The 19,330-nt window shown below is 42.9% G+C and overlaps 1 protein-coding gene across 6 annotated transcripts in view; it reads right to left on the reverse strand.

Moving 5' to 3' along the window:
* Positions 1–19,330, reverse strand: part of TIAM1 (TIAM Rac1 associated GEF 1) — a 270,454-nt gene that overhangs the window by 205,597 nt on the left and 45,527 nt on the right. For all 6 annotated transcript variants that reach the window (XM_059720678.1, XM_019476350.2, XM_014599181.3 and 3 more), the window contains one exon: positions 4,068–4,120. The gene's annotated coding sequence lies outside the window, so the exon portion shown is untranslated. The remainder of the gene's footprint in view (positions 1–4,067; positions 4,121–19,330) is intronic.

Below are 19,330 nucleotides of genomic sequence, written 5' to 3' on the forward strand. Positions count from 1 at the left end.
AATGTTAGCACCATTAGGTGTGCAAACATGATTGACAAGAAAACCCCAGAGATTTCAAATAGCGTTAAAAACAGTCTGTTCTGTTGTGGTCTTTCCAAGTTCGTTGCAACAGAAAAAAACATTCTATATAAAACTTTACTGTAGTCAAAAACCAAATGAAAACTAAGAGCTGGCATTTTCTGAGGGTGCCTTAAGTGTAAAAAGGTTGAGAACTACTGCACTAGACAACTGGGAGCCCTCTAGAAGCTTAAGTAATCTCTCCAAGTTCCCATGTATATCACCCAAAAACTAGGAAACTTAATCAGATATCATTTCACTTCTGTGTATCAGACAAAATATTAAAATTAAACCATATTAGTCACAGAAATTTTCATTGAAGTATACAGACTTCCTTATCCATCTCTGGCCTGGAGCGCTTTCATACATAAATGCAAGATAAAAATATTCCTTGCAAGGCCCCTGCCTGTCCATGTGAAAAAAAAAGGATTGCTGTTTGTACAACATCATTTCCTACTCTCTGTAGAAAATTCCTCTGCAAAAGCTTCGGGAGATGGTGGCTTTTCTGAATTTTGGAGGGCAAAGTCAGAAAGGAATGAACCATAGGAACAAAATATTCTTGCGGCACCATCCTTCTACAACTGCACTGGAAGTGCAGGGAATAAAAACTGCTCAATGTTCTATTAGCTCCCTGTGAAGTCCCTCTTTTGCCCCAAATTGGCAACTTGGGATGGGACTCAAGACATGGCAGAGCAGATGACATATTGGAAATATATTAAAAAGGGGCAGAATCAAGAGATAGGAGGGCTATGCTAAGATCAAGTTCAGGGTATCTTCAAATCTCTGTCATCTGTAGAACAGAGAGACCTCCAACAGTTTTCCTGTCCCTCAAGCCATGTCCCAAAAGGAAGTAATTATGTGAGGCTACCCCAACACATCATACAAAATTGAGAATATATACACCACATTACACACAACCACATGGAAGTAAAACACTCAAAGCATTATGTTCATCTTAGCTTTCTTATGATGCATCTAACACCCTCGTTGTGTTTTGCACATGGAACAAAATTTTCAAAGCAACAAGTTTTGTTTTGTTTTTAAATATCGTGTACACATATACAGACATGCACTATACATGCACACAGACATACTGTACTACTCTTACAGGTCTTGATTCTTCAAACAGGGACACTAACAGACTCATACCTATGTCAGCATGTATTATATGCAAGATGGCATATTTTATTATAAGACATTATAATATAAGAAATTTTATATAAAACTTAAGGGAAGAAAGAACAGATGGACTGTGTAATGGTCTATCTGTACCAAGCCCTACAGACAACACAGTTTGCCATATCTTCCATCACCCTTAAAAAAAAAATGCCAGCCTAGTGACTTGGACATTAGGGCTGTGCGAGGCTTCGGTCGTCGATTCGATTCAGCGTAGATTTTGCCCAATTCCACAGCCGAATCTCTGAATCCAAATTGAATCAGGAGACCCTTTAACCTCTCAGAATCAAATCAGAACCCTCCAAAAATCGATTCGGAGAGATTTGATTATTCAGACAGACACAGCTTTAAATGTTTTTTCTAAATACCTCAAGGCACCAGGCAGCTTATGACTTATGACCTGTGAGATGGTGGAGTGGATGGAGCGTCCCATGGGAGGGTGGTCCCCAGCAAGCTCGGTGGTGGACGCGGAAGTGGACCAGAAGCACTTCTGGCTCCACCACAGAGCATGCAAGGGACCCACCCCCCAGTTCAGCGACTGGGTCGGGGAGGGAGCGGGGGGGGCACTTAGGGTCCAATTACGAAGGCAGGGTCCCCCACATGCTCGGCAGCAGACCCAGAAGTGGATCTGAAGTACTTCCAGTCCACTTCCAGGTCTGCCGCTGAGCACGTGGGGGGGCCCATCCCCCACACTCCGGTGGGACACTCCATCCGCCCCAGCATCTCAGTGTTCACAAGCCACACCTGGTACCTTGAGGTTTGTAGAAAAAACATTTAAAACTGTCTATGGCCAAATTGCTGATTCTCCAAATCGGAATCGAATCTTCAGATTCAGCTGAATCGAATCAGGACAGTGATAGAAATCAACAAATTGAATCACTGTCCCCCGAATTGGGCCCAATCTGAATCCAAATCGAATACAGCCCGGTTCGCACACCCCTATTGGACATTACCCTGGAAGTCAGGATCCCAGAGTTCTACTTCCAGCTCTATCAGTAACCTCCCAGGTGCTGGTAGACAAGTCAATTCATCTCTCTCGAGCCCTTACTTCCCTTCCCATTGTTTGCCTGTCTTGTCTATCTAGGTTACAACTCCTCTGGAACAGGAATTTTCTCGATCACACGTTTGTACAGTAGGACTGCGCGAAACAGTTATGTTTCGCTTCAATTTTGGATTTGGCTGTTTCAGAGGATAGTGATTCGTTTTAATGTTTTGGATCACTGTTCTATTTCAAATTCAGCCGAATCTGCTGCCGAGTTTTGATGCTGTTTTGGAGATTCAGATTCAGGCACAGCCAAGTGGCTGCAGGTTCTCCCGCGGCTCCTCTGGCTGTGCCTGCCTCTCCCTGGGCAGGGGGAGCAGGAAAAGCTCCCACGGCAGCCTTGCTCAGCCTCATCCTCCAGCCAGCCCAGCTTGGTCCTGGCACTTAAAAAAAAGAAAAAAAAAGCCCCGCAGTCACTGGCTGCAGGAGCGGTGATTAGGGCCTCTGGGCACTCATGGTAGAGCCCCCCCAGTGGGAGGCAACAGGGATCGCCCCCTCCCCCCGCTTGGCACCCATGCAGCAACTGTCGCATTGCGCGAGTATAGTCTGGTGCAGCAGGCTGCCATGCACTGCCTGAGAGCTGGGGCCACTGGGGCTGAGCACTGCCAGGTACCGAGCAACTGCTGGAGCCGCCCCAGCTCCCAGACAGCACGCAGCACCATGCCGAGCCATGCTGCAACCGTGCCATGGGGCAACAGCCATATGGGTGCCAGGCAGGGGAGAGCAATCCCCACTGCCCTCCACTGCATGGGGGGGCTCTGCCATGAGCGCCCAGAGGCCCCACTGACCGCTCCTGCAATCGGTGACTGCAGGGCTTTGTTTTTTGGGGTTTTTTTGAACTGCCAGGACTAGGCCAAGCAGGGACACCATGGAGGTTTCTCCTGCAGCTTCCCCAGCTGTACTCGGCGTGGGCTGCACTGAGCAGACTCGGGTGCTGGCACTGGCCCCAACTGGCAGCGGCAGCATGCAGTCATCCCGCATGCAGATTTGGGGGCCTGTGCCCCCCAGGAGGGCTGTGCCAGACTCCTCCTGGGGAGCGTAGGGCCCCGGATCTGCGCAAAGGATGACAGCAGGCTGCCGTCTCTCCCCCAGAGCACTGGAATTGGAAGGGACATTAGGGACAGATTGCAAACAGTGGCCAGCTACAGATGTCAATATCAAAGCAGTCCTTCCCGCCCCCTTTCCTCTCCCTCCTCTTAGTTTCCATTTCCCTGCAAGCCCAGCTCCAAAACATTTCAGAAATGTTTTGGATGGTTGCGTTTAGTTTCAGAGATGCTTTGGAGCCTTCCATTTCCATTTCAGAGTCTGTGTTTCAGGTGCTGAAACACCTCCAAAATGAAATGGCTGCCAAAATTTCGCACAGCCCAATTGTCCAGCACTTCAAAAACAGTATCTCAATTCTGAGTCATCTAAATTCTACCATAATGTATGTAAATAACTTGCTTTGTCCTGTCTTACATCTCTAGATGCAAGGAACACGGGTACATAAATGCTTGAAGGAGGACCAAATTCTATTTTCTCACTTTAAACTTCAAAACCTATGAATGGTTAAAATTTTGGAGATCAAGGGCCTTGTATAAATCTATGTAAGGCCAACTGAGCTGGTTCATTGTAAATAACCTGGTTTGTACCACCCCCTTTTCCCTCCCCCCCCCAACCGGTGCTCCCCCATATGAGATCTTTTGATCACACCCATTTATCCGGTCTTCTGACAAGTACCCTAATTTAAAAAGCAACCTTTCATCTATTTTGGATCTATGTAAACAAAGATCATAGAAACAATTATACATACCAGCCTGGGAAATGGGAAGTACAGGTATCATCTTTCACTTCACAGCTTTAACTCTGGGGAAGAAAAAAAAAAAACACAACGCATAACCACACAAGCTATCAGAGCTCAGCATGAACAGGCATGTTATTTTCTGTTACTTTTGGTCATAAGAGTAATTAAATCCTCCATAATAGCAACTAATCCATGATAGAGGGAGTACAAACCAACTTCTTTCAATCGCAAGAAGAATGAAAAAGCAGCTTAAACACTGCAGAAATAACCCAACACTATTCCATATTTGCAGCCAGATTCTGCCAGTCCTACTCAGGTAAAAGCCTTAGTCCACAACCAGCATTATCGAGAACAATGTTACTCATACAGAACTGACAACCAAAGCGGTTTATAGAGAAAACCCCATGTGAATAAAGGCATTAGGGACAAGTCACAGGAGCGCACCACTGATCAGCACAGGAAGGATCCCTATGTTTGCAAACAGCAGCCCAAATTTTGCCATGAGCGCCATGTAGTTGAATGCTTGCATTTCAGCGGACTACCGTCAACTTCGATGAGATAATGCTGGGGTCCTGCCTTCATAACATGGATTCTGCATTAATCTCCAAATCACTGTGGCTTATTTTAATGTTTTATGATCAGCAGTAAAGCCCCCTTGAACTGATCCGTCTCTTTAGGTTTCACAATTTTACTGCATTTTCCAAAAGAGCTCAGATTTCATATTGCAAAGAGGAACACTGAAATCCCCAAATTGAGAAAGCTCCTTTATGGGACTCCTTGTTTTATTCATCAGAGTATTAGCTCCCTTAACTTACTCCAAAAACTATAACAGAAGTCACCTTGCCACAGTAGAATACACATTTTGTAATGGAAGTCCAGCTACTAAAAGAAATATCAGATTGATCAAGACTACCCGAATTTTTTGCAGACTGTACTTTGTAAGTTATTTAAAGTAAGATGCAAACTAGCAATTCTCAGGGTGTTGTGGCATCCTGGGGTGCCCTAAGATCCTTCAAGGGTGACATACAACATTAATAACATTGTTAGGTGTGCAAACAAGATTCACAAGATAAACCCAGAGATTTCAAACAGGAATTCATTGCGTTAAAAACTGTGCCGACCCGTTGTGTGATCTTTCCGAGTTCTTTGCGACTGAAAAAAATTGCCCTATTACTTTTCCTTAGTCAAAAATGAGTTAAAACTAAGGACTGGCAGTCTCCAAGGATTCTGTTGAGTCTAAAAAGGTTGCTCACCACAAGCAGGGTAAGAGTAGCTTCTGTAATGCTGTGATCATGGGATACTCACAGCTCCTTGGCCTGGACAAACCAGGGTGCACAAAATCCCTCTTTTAGGTTACCTCCACAAAATATTGTTAACCAAGACATATTTTTAAAAAGTCAACCAAAACTCTTGACTAATACTGAGATTTCTGTGTCTATGGCCCACAATACAGATAATCTACTCACTGAAAGGCACATACTGACCAAATTTATTCTACTCTTGGGACTGAAAAATATCTGACACTTGCCTGGATTGTTCCATGACAATATAATGCCTTTCCTACTAACACACCTCACTGTCACTTGTTACTAATAATTGGAAACTTTCTGTTAAATTTATCATTGCAGTTAGATTTAAATACCAGGCGTGAGGCTCCCAGAGTACTGCAGTCAGTCAAACATAACAAATCATCGATTCCTGGCAAGGATCATCTATCTATTCAGTTGCAACAATATGTATCTGTTAGCACTGGCAATTTACAAGTGGAAAATATTAGGGATGGATGATTAATCGTTACAATATGAATTTTATGCCTTCATGTTGCATTAACAGCTTCTGGGTAAGCAGAGCTTGAAAAACCACTCACTCATGGCAAGGGAAACGCTTTCCCTAGAGGGTGCAACACATGTGCCATCCATTTCAGCAAAACTTAAGCTTTCATTTAAAATAACTCTGTTTCTATCCTTATGGCTATGCAAACAACCATCTGAACATGAACCAATGTACTGATGTCTTTTCAAAACCTACTAAACAGACAGCTCTTGTACCTCTGCTGCTCCTAGGTACAACTATTACTCACAACACTGTGGGCACCAAAGGAAGTCAAGAATGTAAATCCTTTTACTGAGAAAGCCCAGAGACTGCAGCTATGGGGACAGCCATTCTTCCCTTGCCCCTGCAGCTCCCCCCCCCAAAAAAAAACATAGGTGAAAGGGAAGCAATAGGTGGGTTACAGTACTGGAGATACATCTCAACTTTCCCATATCCCCAACCCGCCCAACCCTTAAGCCTTTCAGAAGGCGATACCTAAACCTCCTTCAGTCTCCCAGCAGCAAAAGTGCAGTGAAGCTTCATATTTATTAGATACGTAGGATAAATACAGTCATTCAAAAATCCCAAGCTTGAACTGATTCAGTCTTTACAGGCTAGTCTAATCTGCATCGACTGAACCAATTTGCAAGTGAATAGACATTCCCTTTCAATTCCAGAAACGCAGAAACATGCCTGCAGTGGCTGAGGCCAGAAGCCGGGGGGCGCTAGAACAAGCCCTCCCTTCCTTTTGGCAGCAGCAGCAAGGCTGAAGGGAAGCTGAGCTGGAGGGGAAGGGGGCAGGGCCAGGCCCTGGCAGGCCACTGAGTATGACTGACCAGGGGTTTAAAACCTACCCAGGCCTGCAAGGAGCCCAGCTGGGGTGTACCTGGAGGGGGAAAGGGAGAAGCAGCCCTTGCCAGGTTTGCCCCGGGGAGGGGGGGGGGGGCACATGGCCAGACACTGGCCAGGGCAGCACCTCAGGTGGAGGGGGGCAGAAGGGCGATTAACACCTGCCCCCGCTCTCTCCCATCAGCACAGGGACCCCAGCCAGGGTCTGCCTGGCTTGCCCCCTCCCCTCCCCAGATGCTCACACCACAGGGGCCATGCCTAGAGCCAGCCCAGGCAGTGCTTCAGGCAAAAGTGGGGGGCACTGCCTGGGCTGGCTCTGGCCACGTCCCCCACTGTTACAGCAGCCAGTGGAGGGAGATAGCTGCACAGACCTGGGCTGGGGTCCCACGTGGGTGGGACACGGGAGTTTCATCCCCCTCCCCTTGAGCCTGCTGGTCCATACCCCCTGCCCTCTCCACTCCAGCAGGGAAGAGTCTGCAGCCCCTGCCAGGCAGACCAGGCTGCACCAGCCAGGTTTCCCTCACCTACTCCCTTGTCAGCCAGCTCTCACTGCTCAGGCTAGAGAGCAGAGAGGCAAGGCCAGCCCTGCTCTGCTCCAGCAGACAGCATGGCTGCAAAGCATGCTGGGAGGCTGGGGGACTGATTTAGCTTAAACCAGGAAGGGGTCTGGGACAGAAGTTGTATAAACTGGTTTGACCTAAAATCAGTTAAGTCTGATACTACATTCAACCAGGTTTACCTTAAACCAGTTTTGGCCATTTTGAAACTGGTTTATGTGCACTGAACTTCTGTACTGTTACAGGTTTAAACCAGGTTCTGATCATTTAAAGCAGCTTGTGTCCCTAACTCTACTATTCAGATACTTGCTACTGAAGATGCGGAGTCTGGAGCAGCAGCCAGAAGGAAACCCAATGACTTTCTTCCCACTACCAGCAGGGGATGGTGAAGGGACATATGCTTCAAAGGCTTCTCTCTAAACCAATGATCCTCAACCAAGGTGCCTTGAGATCCTGTCAAGGGTGCCACAGAGTACCACACAATGTTAACACTGTTAGGTCTGCAAACATGATTCTCACAATAAACCCAAAGATTTCAAATAGGAAGCCACAGGTGTAAAACAGTCCGCTCTGTTGTGGTCTGAGTTCTTTGCAACAGAAGAATTGCCCTACTATATTTCTGTAGTCAAAAAGAGTAACAACTAAAAGCTGGCATTTTCCAAGGTGTGCCTTGAGTCTAACAAAACACCTCTAAGGATGGATGCCTTGAGTTTAAAAAGGTTGAAAACCACTTCTCTAAACCTTGGATGTGGGTACATTTTTAAGAGTCTTATTACTAGGCAGTGTGGCAGTTTTTTTTCAAGACTAGCTGGTGAGGGTACTTGCAAAGTGATCAAACAAATCCTTAGACAAAAACAAATCCTTAGACAAAAAGACACATCTGTTGCACAAGCCAAAAGAGAGAGACACCCCCACAGTTTGGTCCCCATATGCAATGGCAGTGGTACGGTTTAAGCCCCACATGCAGAGTGGTTTTTGTTTCCTACCCACCCTAATAATAGAGAAAGGAGAAAAAAAAAAGCCATAATTTTTTAAGTGAGAAAATTGAGAGTTATGTCTGCCACTCGGAACTTAGCTCAGATCATTCCTGCTAGTACCAGACGGGTCTCAGAACAGAGGGTAATCGTATATGCCATATGTGCTGCAATAGCTAAATGCTCTGGGCAAGTTGAAGGAAAAAACAGCCTGAATGATGAATTTCCTTGGGACTGTTAATTTAAAACCTAGTATGCATATTATATACATCTCCAGTCACATCAAAATTATGGGCCCATGTGGATATAGGTCTTTGCACACTCCCATTTCACCAGTTTTATATCGCAACTAGCAATGATAAATATCGCAACTAGCAGTGATAAAAGTGAGAAACATCAAGGATCTGCAACTCCCATGAAATCCATGTGCCAGCACTTGATATCAGAAACCTGGGCCAAGGCCTTTGTGGAATAAGGGCAGGAGAATGGGATGGTCACAGTGGCAGATCCAAACTAACACAGCTCACTGTCACTTATTACATTTCCAGCTGGGCCCACCATCTCTTCTAACTGAGACCATCATGTTAAGGTTTCAGGGACCCCTGCCTTGTACTGGAAAACATGATGGGTGTGAACAAACATTTGCAGAACCTGACTCAGGTTTAGGCAGTTTAGCTTAATTCACCTAAACCTAAAATCGGGAGCAGCATGCACAAACATTTATTGCTTGCAAGTAAGTCGGGGGAGTGAGAGAAAAGGGGGGAGGTCTGTGCTAAGAGACCACCAAGGTCCATTTTACTCAGCCATGCCCCTCTGGTTATCTAATGCATTAAAACACTGCGCTGCCAAGTCTCTTGGTGCCACCAATGGATTTTACTGTAAGTAGAGAGCAAAAGTACATAAATATAGTGCTGACAGGAGCAGTCTTCAGTTTAGGTCTGGCATTCTGCTTGTGTTTTATGTAACTATTTCTGACTGTTATTCAATTATGAAGGAGCACTTACCATGGAAACTGGAGGAAGGTGCTTTTGCAAAGATACAAAACGCATTTTTAAAGGCAGAGTTGCTCATCTCTATTAAATGCAAACATTTGCATCATGTGCAAGGTTCTGAATTTAGATCCTTTTCCAAAAGAGAGCCATTTCCAGTTTGTAGCTGTTCACCATGCTACGGGCTATTGAAAATTCCATCTCCATTTTAAAGGTGAAAAGCCACATGAAATGAAGGGTCAGATCAATTCTCTCACTTGCTATTGTGCTGCTCTGAGAGAAATGCCACATCCTGCCCGACTCCCACAGGATCCTAGCAGTTTCTCAGGCTGCCAACCCACAGAAGCTTCCCCAGACGTCTCCCTTCAGCAACTGGTCCCAATTCATCAGAAGGCCTGGCCCACTGGTAAGTGACCAAGTAAATCAGCCATTTAAACCTGCCTCATCTATGGAAGTGTTACAAGAACAAAGCTGGAGCAGGAGAGGGAAAGGAGGAATTACATGAGAAGATCTCTCAGTGCACCCTTCTCACTCCCCTCACATGGCATAAACATGCAGGGGCTAACCAGCCCAATGCAAAATCCATCAGCAAAAAAGCATCCTAAGGGGTCTGCAGTAACCCAAATATATCCCATCTTTCTAGATAGAAACCTTGCCTCCGTCAGGCAGGAACAAGTAAGTAGCTCAGCAAGTTGAAGACCTTCCCCTGGGTCAGAAAAAAAGTTTATCAGCAGATGTTTTGTTAACAAATACCTTTAAAAATAAAGTTGATAACTAAGCAAAGATAAAATGCTCTCCCACCCAAAAAAATTAAACACTTCACTACCAGCCCACCATACTGTTCCAGTCGTACGTTAACACCACACACAAGTCAACACCACATTTTCAGGTTTGAATCCAAATAACCAAGGAAAGGGTTAAATGCATTAAAAATACTAAAATAAAAACTCCACTGAAAATAATTCTGGCCTGGTATCTTCATTGCATGAATAAAAATACCACAGGTACAAAAGTCAAGACTGCAGGGGCCTAATTATATGTCAACCCTGCACATAAGTTGAGTGCAAAATTTTACAGGCTTTTGGAGGCAAAAGGTAGACATAATCAGAACAAGATGGTAGTCAGTGATTTTTTTCTGTGAATGCTTAATAGCCAAATTTGTTCCAACCATCCAAAGATTTTCTGGCTTTGAAAACATGATCAAGAACTACAATGTATTTTATTTTCAATATACCATCTTGGGGCAGGCACTAGGCTTTGCTTTGGGCACTAGCTGCACGTGGTGATTAATACAGAAGTAGTCAGAGTGGTCATACTGTTTTTTCCCCCCGGCATTACTTACAGGCATGGCCAGAGTGATTAGGGGTCTAAGGACCCGTCTTAGAGAGTGCACCTGGCCAACTCTGCAGGCCCCAAATCCTGGATCTCAGGCAACTGAGCCACCTTATAGCCATGCCATGTGTGTGCCAGCAAGCACACCCACAATAAAGGGCCTGGGAGCAGCTTTGGGAATGCATACAGGGCTGATTGAAGGTGGCTACTGTAACTTAATTCCCCAAGTTGGCATTGGCAGTGGGAATAAAAGGGTAGGGCATCCTCCTTCACAGCAAAACTTCTGGCCTTGGCATAGAAGTCGTGTAAACATTCCTTGAGGTGTCAAACACCCTCTGCTGTAGGGGAGAGTGAGGAGTACTCAAAGTGCCTCTCAGGAAAAGCTCAGAATCCTATGCATCCAACCAGAATTAGATCAGGCCCAGGAAGACTAAAGTTACTTCAGATAGAGGGGTTGGACTAGACCTCTGGAGGTCCCTTCCTCTAGGACCCTTCTCCTGCAGGAAGACGCTGCAGAAACGTAGCTGCAAGGCAAAGTGGGGATATTTGCAACTTCACAGGAGAGCTGTCCTGATTAAAAGCATTATACTCCAACAGCTTGTATTCACTTCCAAAAAAAGGCATGACCAAGGTTAAGACACCCCGTTTTTAACCTCCGTACTGGATCGTGGCTTCCAACCAGTGCCAAGTAAAATGAATTTACAGAAAAACAAATGCAGCACAACTTAGTCTAAGTACAGAATATTTCCTACATTCCTTAGTAAATCTTGTTTAGTTCTTCTCATTCATGCCTGACTGTCTTCCCTGAAGCCAATGATCACTACAGGGGGCAGAGGATGTGATTTGCTGGGCCTTCATGAAAAAAAAAGAATGCTAATTACACAAGGCCTTCCACAGCTTCGGAAAAACAGGCAAAGACAGAATTATCATCAAATAAAACAGGCCCAATGTTTCACAGGCATGCTAGCCTTTCCAGGTAGTTGTATACAGCAGAATGCAGAGGAATGCAGAAATGCAAGCTAGCTCTGAACCAGAAGCAGAACAGCTGCAAGAGTGAAGCATTCCTTATGTCTGTGCAGAAAGCAGGGCAGGCTAGCCCAGGCAAAGCACTGCATTAATGGAGTTGCACTGCTCTTGGTACCCAGCTAGCTCAGACAGAACTCGGGTATCTCTGCATGGCACTACACTTGGTGGGTAGACAGACCCTGATATGCTGACTTGTCTTCATACAACAAAAGAATACTTAATGTCTTGGTTAAATTGCAGTGATAACAGACAAACAACATCCTAGCTTTTGGAAGATAATTATATCCAAAAAGACTAGCATGCGTCGTTTCACAGTCAGTGATCTGTTTCATGGATACAGTTTATGGATAAATTCAAAGGCAATTTGCTATTATAAATCTGAAACAAATTCACTCCTGTGCTGGTGCAGCACTATTCAGGAGCTGCCAGGGGCCATTTTAGTCTAGGGAAGACTGAAAACATAGCCCTAGCCTCAGCATCATTTCAATAGCTTCTGCAGTGTGAAACTGCTGAATCAAAGGTATCTTCTTGAATTTCCCAACCCAGCCCTCATAAGTAGATTACTGCAGAGACAGTACAGAACTAGCAGAACCAGCTCTTCACCTAGCCTGCCACCCTGCTGTATCATTGCTGTTCACCAGGGCAGGGCATGTTACATTCCTCCTGTGCTGCCTAACAGCTGGCAAAAAGGCCCTTGTCAGAAGTTCCATGAAAAGGGACAGTAGGATCCGAGCTGTGATCCCAACAAATCACACCTCCTGCCATGCTACCCATGCACGACAGGAGGCACTACCATGGTGCAGGGGGAGCTTGAGAACATGATCCTGAGCACCTCTTGCATGTAGTGCCTGATGCCCTTGGCTTGGAGCACCAGCCAGCTGATCGGTGCTGGCAGCCTCAGGAGCACATCAAGGTCAAGAGCTCTGGTGAACCCTGAAGGCTGGGAGTGGCAGTCAGCTGAGCAGCACACCCAGCTTGGACAGGGAGAGGGGAAAAAAAAAAAATCAATCAATCAATCAATCAGGGCCTTTGCCTTGGGTACACCCCTGAGGCTGGGAGCACCAGTAAGCAGATTGGCACCCCCAACCTTGGGGTGCAGAGTCAAGGGCTCCAATGCACCCCTGCGGCTGAGAGCAGCAATCAGAAGATCAAAACTTCTAGACTTGGCTCCATGCCACCCTTGAGCAGCTCTGGTCCACCAGCCGATTGGCCTAGCCACACATTCAATTTAAGGTGTGATGGGAACCAGTCAACAAGTTTTTACACATATTTTATGTAATAACTTTGCGGTTCACTGTTTTATTGTGTCATTAACTGCACGAACATATGGCCAGGTTTAAAGTTAAGACATGATTAACTGGCTAATCACGTCTTATGTGTAAAGTCTACTGGGGCAAAAGAATCCATCAAGCACCCAAGAACTTGTTGCTTCATGTTCTTTGTGGTTAAGAAACAAAAAAGAAAATGGATTTAGAAATTCAGATAGGAACAAAAGATACAGAATCCTAGGGAGATATTCCTGCAAACAATTTTGCACAAAGCCTATGCCATGCGCTGCAGGTCTAGAAACCTACCAATCTCACAGCAAGTGAAAGATCATTTTCTCCACTTCCTTCATCACCAATTAGCTTTCCAAGACTAAATCAGCAAAAACTTGACTCTTAATTATTGAAGCCAACACTAATGACTCCAATTACATTTCTACTGATTTCTGAAAATTGGATTCTCCACTACATGTGCTGTATTTAAATTAGTTTTCTACCTCATTCCTAGCAATTATTCTTTGACAAACCAAATTATAATACAATTAAGATTTTTTTAAACCTCCTTAAAACTGAAATGGAAGCTTAAAAATAAAAAAATTTAAACTAACATCCAAGTTTTAATTTAATCACCCTCTATATTTTAATATAGGATATCTGGAGTTAAAAGAAAAAGCTAAAGGCATACATTTCCTTTACTGAACTGTACCACAGAACATCTGCAAATGTTTTTTTTTTGGTTTGGTTTTTTTTGTTACTACAGGTTGTCAGTTTTGGGTTTGTTTGTTTGTTTATTTGTTGGTTTGTTTGGTTTTTTTACCAGTACAGACCACAGGACTAAGCTTTTGGTATCATCATCTCTGGCATATTTCCAAACTCCCCAAAAAAGCTATTTTTTCAGGTTTTCTATGTCGGAACCTGAAAGTCAAGGGATAGGGGTTGCACATCCCCTCCTCACCTGACAATGACAACTTGCAAAGCACATAAAGATGAATCTCCACAGAGGACCCCTGCATAGGGCCAGTGTCAAAATATTACATATATTTGACATAAGTCACTGTCAGAATATGCTGCTTTTGTAGCATATGGACATGCCCATTTGAGGGCAATTTTTTCCCCATGAGAAGAGAGATTTGGGCTCAAAGCTCTGGTTTATGATTAGCATTTGAATGCGACTCAGGGAAGGAAAGAACACTTAGCAACCTACTGTATTTCCAAAAGGCTGACAAGTAATGGAAAAAAATAATGGATTCATAAAAACATTATATTCAGGGGAAGCTTTTATATGAGCTAGTCCATATTATCCAAGCCAGTGGTTTTTCAAGCTTTGTTCTGCAGAACTCCGCAGTAGGTTATCAGAGGTTCCACAAAGAGATTGGGAGTAACGGCAGAACAGGCTAGGAGTCGCCCGACTGCATCAGTCCTTAGGGTATAGGCAGGGATTCCACAGCAGGAGAAGCGGTTTAAAGGGTTCCATGACTTTAGGCAGTTCGAAAACCATTGATCCATGCTAGTAGAGGCGTTTTTTTGCGGAGGAGATACCACACTATATAAGAGGATGCTGCATAACACACGTCATTGGGAAGAGAAAAAAACAAAACAAAAACACAGAGCCCAACATTAGTGGCTCCTAATGTTTCTGCCCAAGCTCAAAAACTAAAATACCCGACCATAAGGCATCCCCATGCAGGGGGCAGAGTGACAATCAGGTAGTTGTCAGGTAGCCACAGTATATTGTACCAGCAGGAAAACTGGCACGCTCAGCCTGGCAATCTGGATTCCCCAACCTGAACAGTAGCAGGAGGCGACACTAACAACAACAACAAAAAACAAAAACAAAAAACCAAAAACTGCTGAACTTTGTGAAGCTCCTTGGCTGATGAAGGGACAATTATATAATGAAACAGTGGTAGGCAACACTGCAACTTTTAGGAGAGGGAGTTACAGTACAATACAAAGTCACTAGCAAAGAAGATCACAGAGGCTAGAGTGACAGATGGGACATTTGCTACTAGAGACACATAAAAATTCAACACAAGCCCTTATGTCTTTGTTGAATATATTTAATGTTAATTAAGCATCAGAAGATACAAGCTAAGAAGATTACATTGGTACCACAGCGCAAGGTGATAAAATAGTGAATAGGGCAACTACTTCAAGCAATAATGCATTTGTTTGTTTCAGTTATATTTTTCCTCTGCTGTTTTTCTTTGGTCTCCATTACTTGGTACTGGCTGTTAGGTTTTATGTTCATACGTGGGGTTTAAAGAGGTTATTGTTTTATGCTGCCTACATAAATAGCAACAAGCTGTTGCTATCCCTGCTGTGCAAGGAAAGGAATGATTAGATTATCAATCTTGTATATAGTAACATCAGATTGTTGTTATATACAAATCTAATAGAAAATGTAATAGAGAATTCTGGATTCTCTTCTACCCCTGCATTTCCAGTGAATTCAGTAACTGTGTGAGAACTGACTATACACGCTTACCAAGACGGACACAGCCAAGGTTTCAGAGTGAAGGTTGTTAGGGCCCAATCCTCTAAACAGTTATGCCTGTAAATATACTTGTGCAGCTACTACCCCCATGGGGATCACCAGTTCTGCTCATGCAAGTTCTGTATGTACTCACATGCAGGAGTCTGTGGGGTTTTGCCCTTAGTCTTAACCCACCCAGTTACTGCATGACTTTTCACTGTACACATGTTGCTACTACCACTACCAACTTGGACCTGCAAGATCCCACTTCATTCTAGAGAATCCAGACCTCATTCTGCTGTGCCAAGTAATTACCCAACACAGAATTAATGCAAAAAGCAGGAGAGTTAAGCACACACATATATATATGTGAAAAGCCATGTGGCCCTATGACAACCAAAACAGATTAGTTCCCACAGTTTCCTTGCTATCCCGCTCTTCAATTAGACTACTATCTCTTTAGGATTGTGACCATCTTACAGTTCTGTGTATGTAGTGCCAAGCACAACAGGGGCCTACATCTATGACCGAGCCTCCTGGACATTACTGCAATACAAATCATCATCCGAATGATAAGCTAGGTTATAGAACTTGTACCACAAGAATTTGTGCCACCAAGTTAGAGAAGGAAAAACCTATGCCTGGAATGTTGCTGCTTTTATTCAACTTGTATTGCAGCCCTGCAGCTGTTTAAAATGAATGCCCATTTTATCTTTAACATGCCTGAGAGCACTACTTTCAATCCAGCCCAAACTGGGCTAAATACGTTATGTATAACAATAAAACATTTTTTAAAAATGGAATATATGGGACCTTTCAACATGAAAAGAAATTAATGAAATACGGGATCAGAAATAACATAAGCAAAAAAGCTGCTGTTCATCCAGTTCTACTTTCCTGAGTAGACACGAGAGTTCCCTGCCATCAGTCTCACTTTCTCCATCCTCACTAGTTGCATGCCTCAAATCACTGAAAGTTAGCCGGGGTTGGGTCTAGTCACCACACACTGAGAAAACACTAAAAAGTTCTTCAAGAGGCAATATTGGCAGTTCAGAAGACAATGCTCTGACTGCACACTAAATTAATGCTCCAGCAACCCAACAGGAGGAACTACTGAACAGCTCAAGCAGCCATTTCACTCCTGAGTATGTGTTCAATAAAAATCTCTTTGCACTTCTTGCAATAAATGGAGCTGTTAAATCTGGCAGGGATACCGGAGTTAAGTAATTATATTCCACCTACCTATATTTTTCCCGTAGATTTAACCAAATAAGGTGGTCTTTATTTCCTGTACTATGAGCCTGAAAAAAAAAACATTGTGTGCAGCACTACTCTGTACATACAAATAACTGCTGTGTGCTACTGGAGGTGCCTGTAAATCTACACACACTCTACCATGTTGCCCAGTGCACGATAAGTAGAAAAACCACAGTAGGTATTATAAATATTAATATTTAACTGAAATAGAAAAGGGAACTATTTTTAAAGGACCATAACTCCTATTCTCATAAAAGGAGATATTTGAGCTGGTGTGCTCTTTAACCAAAGATGGCTGATGAGTAGAGTGCTCAATCATACTAGACAGAAGCATTAAAAAAAAAAAAAAAAGTGTGATTAAGAATCTTGCTAGGCTGGAGTAGAGATAAGGGTCAAGTTGACTGAAGAAAAAGCACCGCCCACTTGCCCATGACTATTTCAGACAATGATAAAACACTAGTGCTTAGGGATATAAATCACCTCCAATTAAGACTCCCATAAATAGTTCATTTGACCTGCCACAAGAATGTGCAGTTGATTCTTACTTCAGAAATTTGGCATGACAATGAGGGGGAGGGTTAATTAAACAAAAATGCAAATAGGTAAAGATCTTTAAAAATTGATTACGTGATTAAAATACATTATTCTTGGCAATGAAATAAACACTGCTTTGCCAGAGTTATAAAAAAAAAGTCTAAGAGATGCAGGTCCATTTTAAGGATGTATGCCTCTACTGTGGGTACCAGCAGAAAGAATAAGTACTACAGCTTTCATTCAGAGGAATCATTAAAAAAAAAAGTCTTCTTCTCTACTCTGGGAAGGAAGAAGGAAGAAAAATGACTACAAAAAAGAAAAATTGCCACAAACAGTTTCAGTTACAGAAGAAGAATTGCAAAGAACTAAAGAAAATCTGTTTGTTGGCAAAAAATCAGGCTCCGAAAACCGATCCATCAAATTCACACTGCATTGTCTTCTTGTTTGGCTGAATAACAAGCTTATATTAATTTAGGTGCCTAAGTAAAAGATGCGTATTCCTTCCACTGCTTTAGTGCCCGATTCTGCAAACCCTTAATGATAGAAAGTTTTTACTCTCTTGCACAGACCATTCATAGCAGTTGGGTATTTTTATAAACATTTGAAGGATCAAGGACTTGAGAAGAAACGTATTAAAAATATAAATCGCTCTTGTATCACTCAGCAGACAGTTATTTGATCCTTTTTGGTAATTTACCGATTTGAAAATAGCATTCACTTTATTTCATAAAACTAAGCTCCTAAATAATCATGTCCACTAGGTCAAAACTACAAACTGCTATAAATTTGCTAACACCTACCATAAATTGTGGCACCGTAATGCTGAAATATTCTAGTTGTCAGGGCAGTAATGGTGCAGACGGCCCTGCATTTTTAACCTTGATTGTACATAATTGTTAATCACTGACCCATTCTCCAACACTCCTAGACCCAAGCATGTTGCTAAGCAACCCATTTTTGCTCCAGATACTTTTGGCCATTGCTAAACTAGCTTCAAAAAGTCAACAAAGTGAGTATTGAGCTTAAGACAGACAGGTTTTGAGGTGGGCAGGGGAAGGGTGCGTGTGTGTGCATGTACATGTGCGATGAAGGTACTAGGTAGTAGTTGCATTTAATGGCCTGTCTTTAAAATGTAATATTAAGTGTTACTTGCCATGTATCAAGAATTCTTAAAGAGGCCTTTATAACACTGTAGACTACAACACTGTTTAGTCTTTTAAATTAATAACATTAATTGCTCCTTGCTCCTAAAAATTCCAGTGTAAATTAAGTGCCACCAGCATTATGAGAGAGACATTCCCTGAATGTCTCTTTAAATTAAGATGAATACTAAGGCGTTTCATTCATAACTTGCACTTACCTGACCAGGATATCACACCTCACATTTCCAGGGCTTAATAATTCCAAACTAATACAATTTACAACAAACACCACCACAGTGTTTGGCTATGAATCCAACAAGAATCGTCACCCCAAGAAAACTGCAATTCATACTGCAACATATTCATACTGCAAATTACAGAAATGTCTCAAAATTAATATTACCATGGGCAGAAAAAGGATTCCACTGCACTGAATTTAAAAAAAAATATGTTTAGAAACAGAGAGCAAGCATTATTGGGGAAAACATGCTGTTCTCAGAAAGCTAATGATAATCTAATTACTCTTTAGGCCAGATATAAAAATGTTCAATAGCTAGCTGACATAAAATAAAATAAAGAAGTTGCCATACTATGCCAGGTCGCTGAGAATATCCAAATGGTTTTTATTTTGTTATTTTAATGATGTATCACTGTCATAAAAAGCTACTACCACACATTAAGTTTAGCTATTAGGAGCTAGATCTTTCTTCCATTGAAAAAATCAATGGCAAAATTCCACTGATTTCAATAAAAGCAAGACTGAGCAAATAAATCATCAAGGAGGAACTGGTAAAATTATGAAAGTAACGAAAGTCAATGAAGTTCCATAGTTGTATTTTTACAACCTCCTAGATGAAAGCAGACCCTGATGAGTAGTCTCAAAGAACTTGGCCATCTTAGGAAAAAATAAAGCTACATGAACATTCAAGTAGTTGAAAGTGTTTAATTTCCAGATTGAGGTCAGGTCAGTTTGCATTTGCTTAGGATTATTAAAAATAACTCAAATAAGGACAGGGACTCAATCATTCAAGTACTCAGTGCCCCAAAGTTAACCTCTCC

Source organism: Alligator mississippiensis, chromosome 1, assembly GCF_030867095.1.
Source record: "Alligator mississippiensis isolate rAllMis1 chromosome 1, rAllMis1, whole genome shotgun sequence".
NCBI lineage: Eukaryota > Metazoa > Chordata > Crocodylia > Alligatoridae > Alligator > Alligator mississippiensis.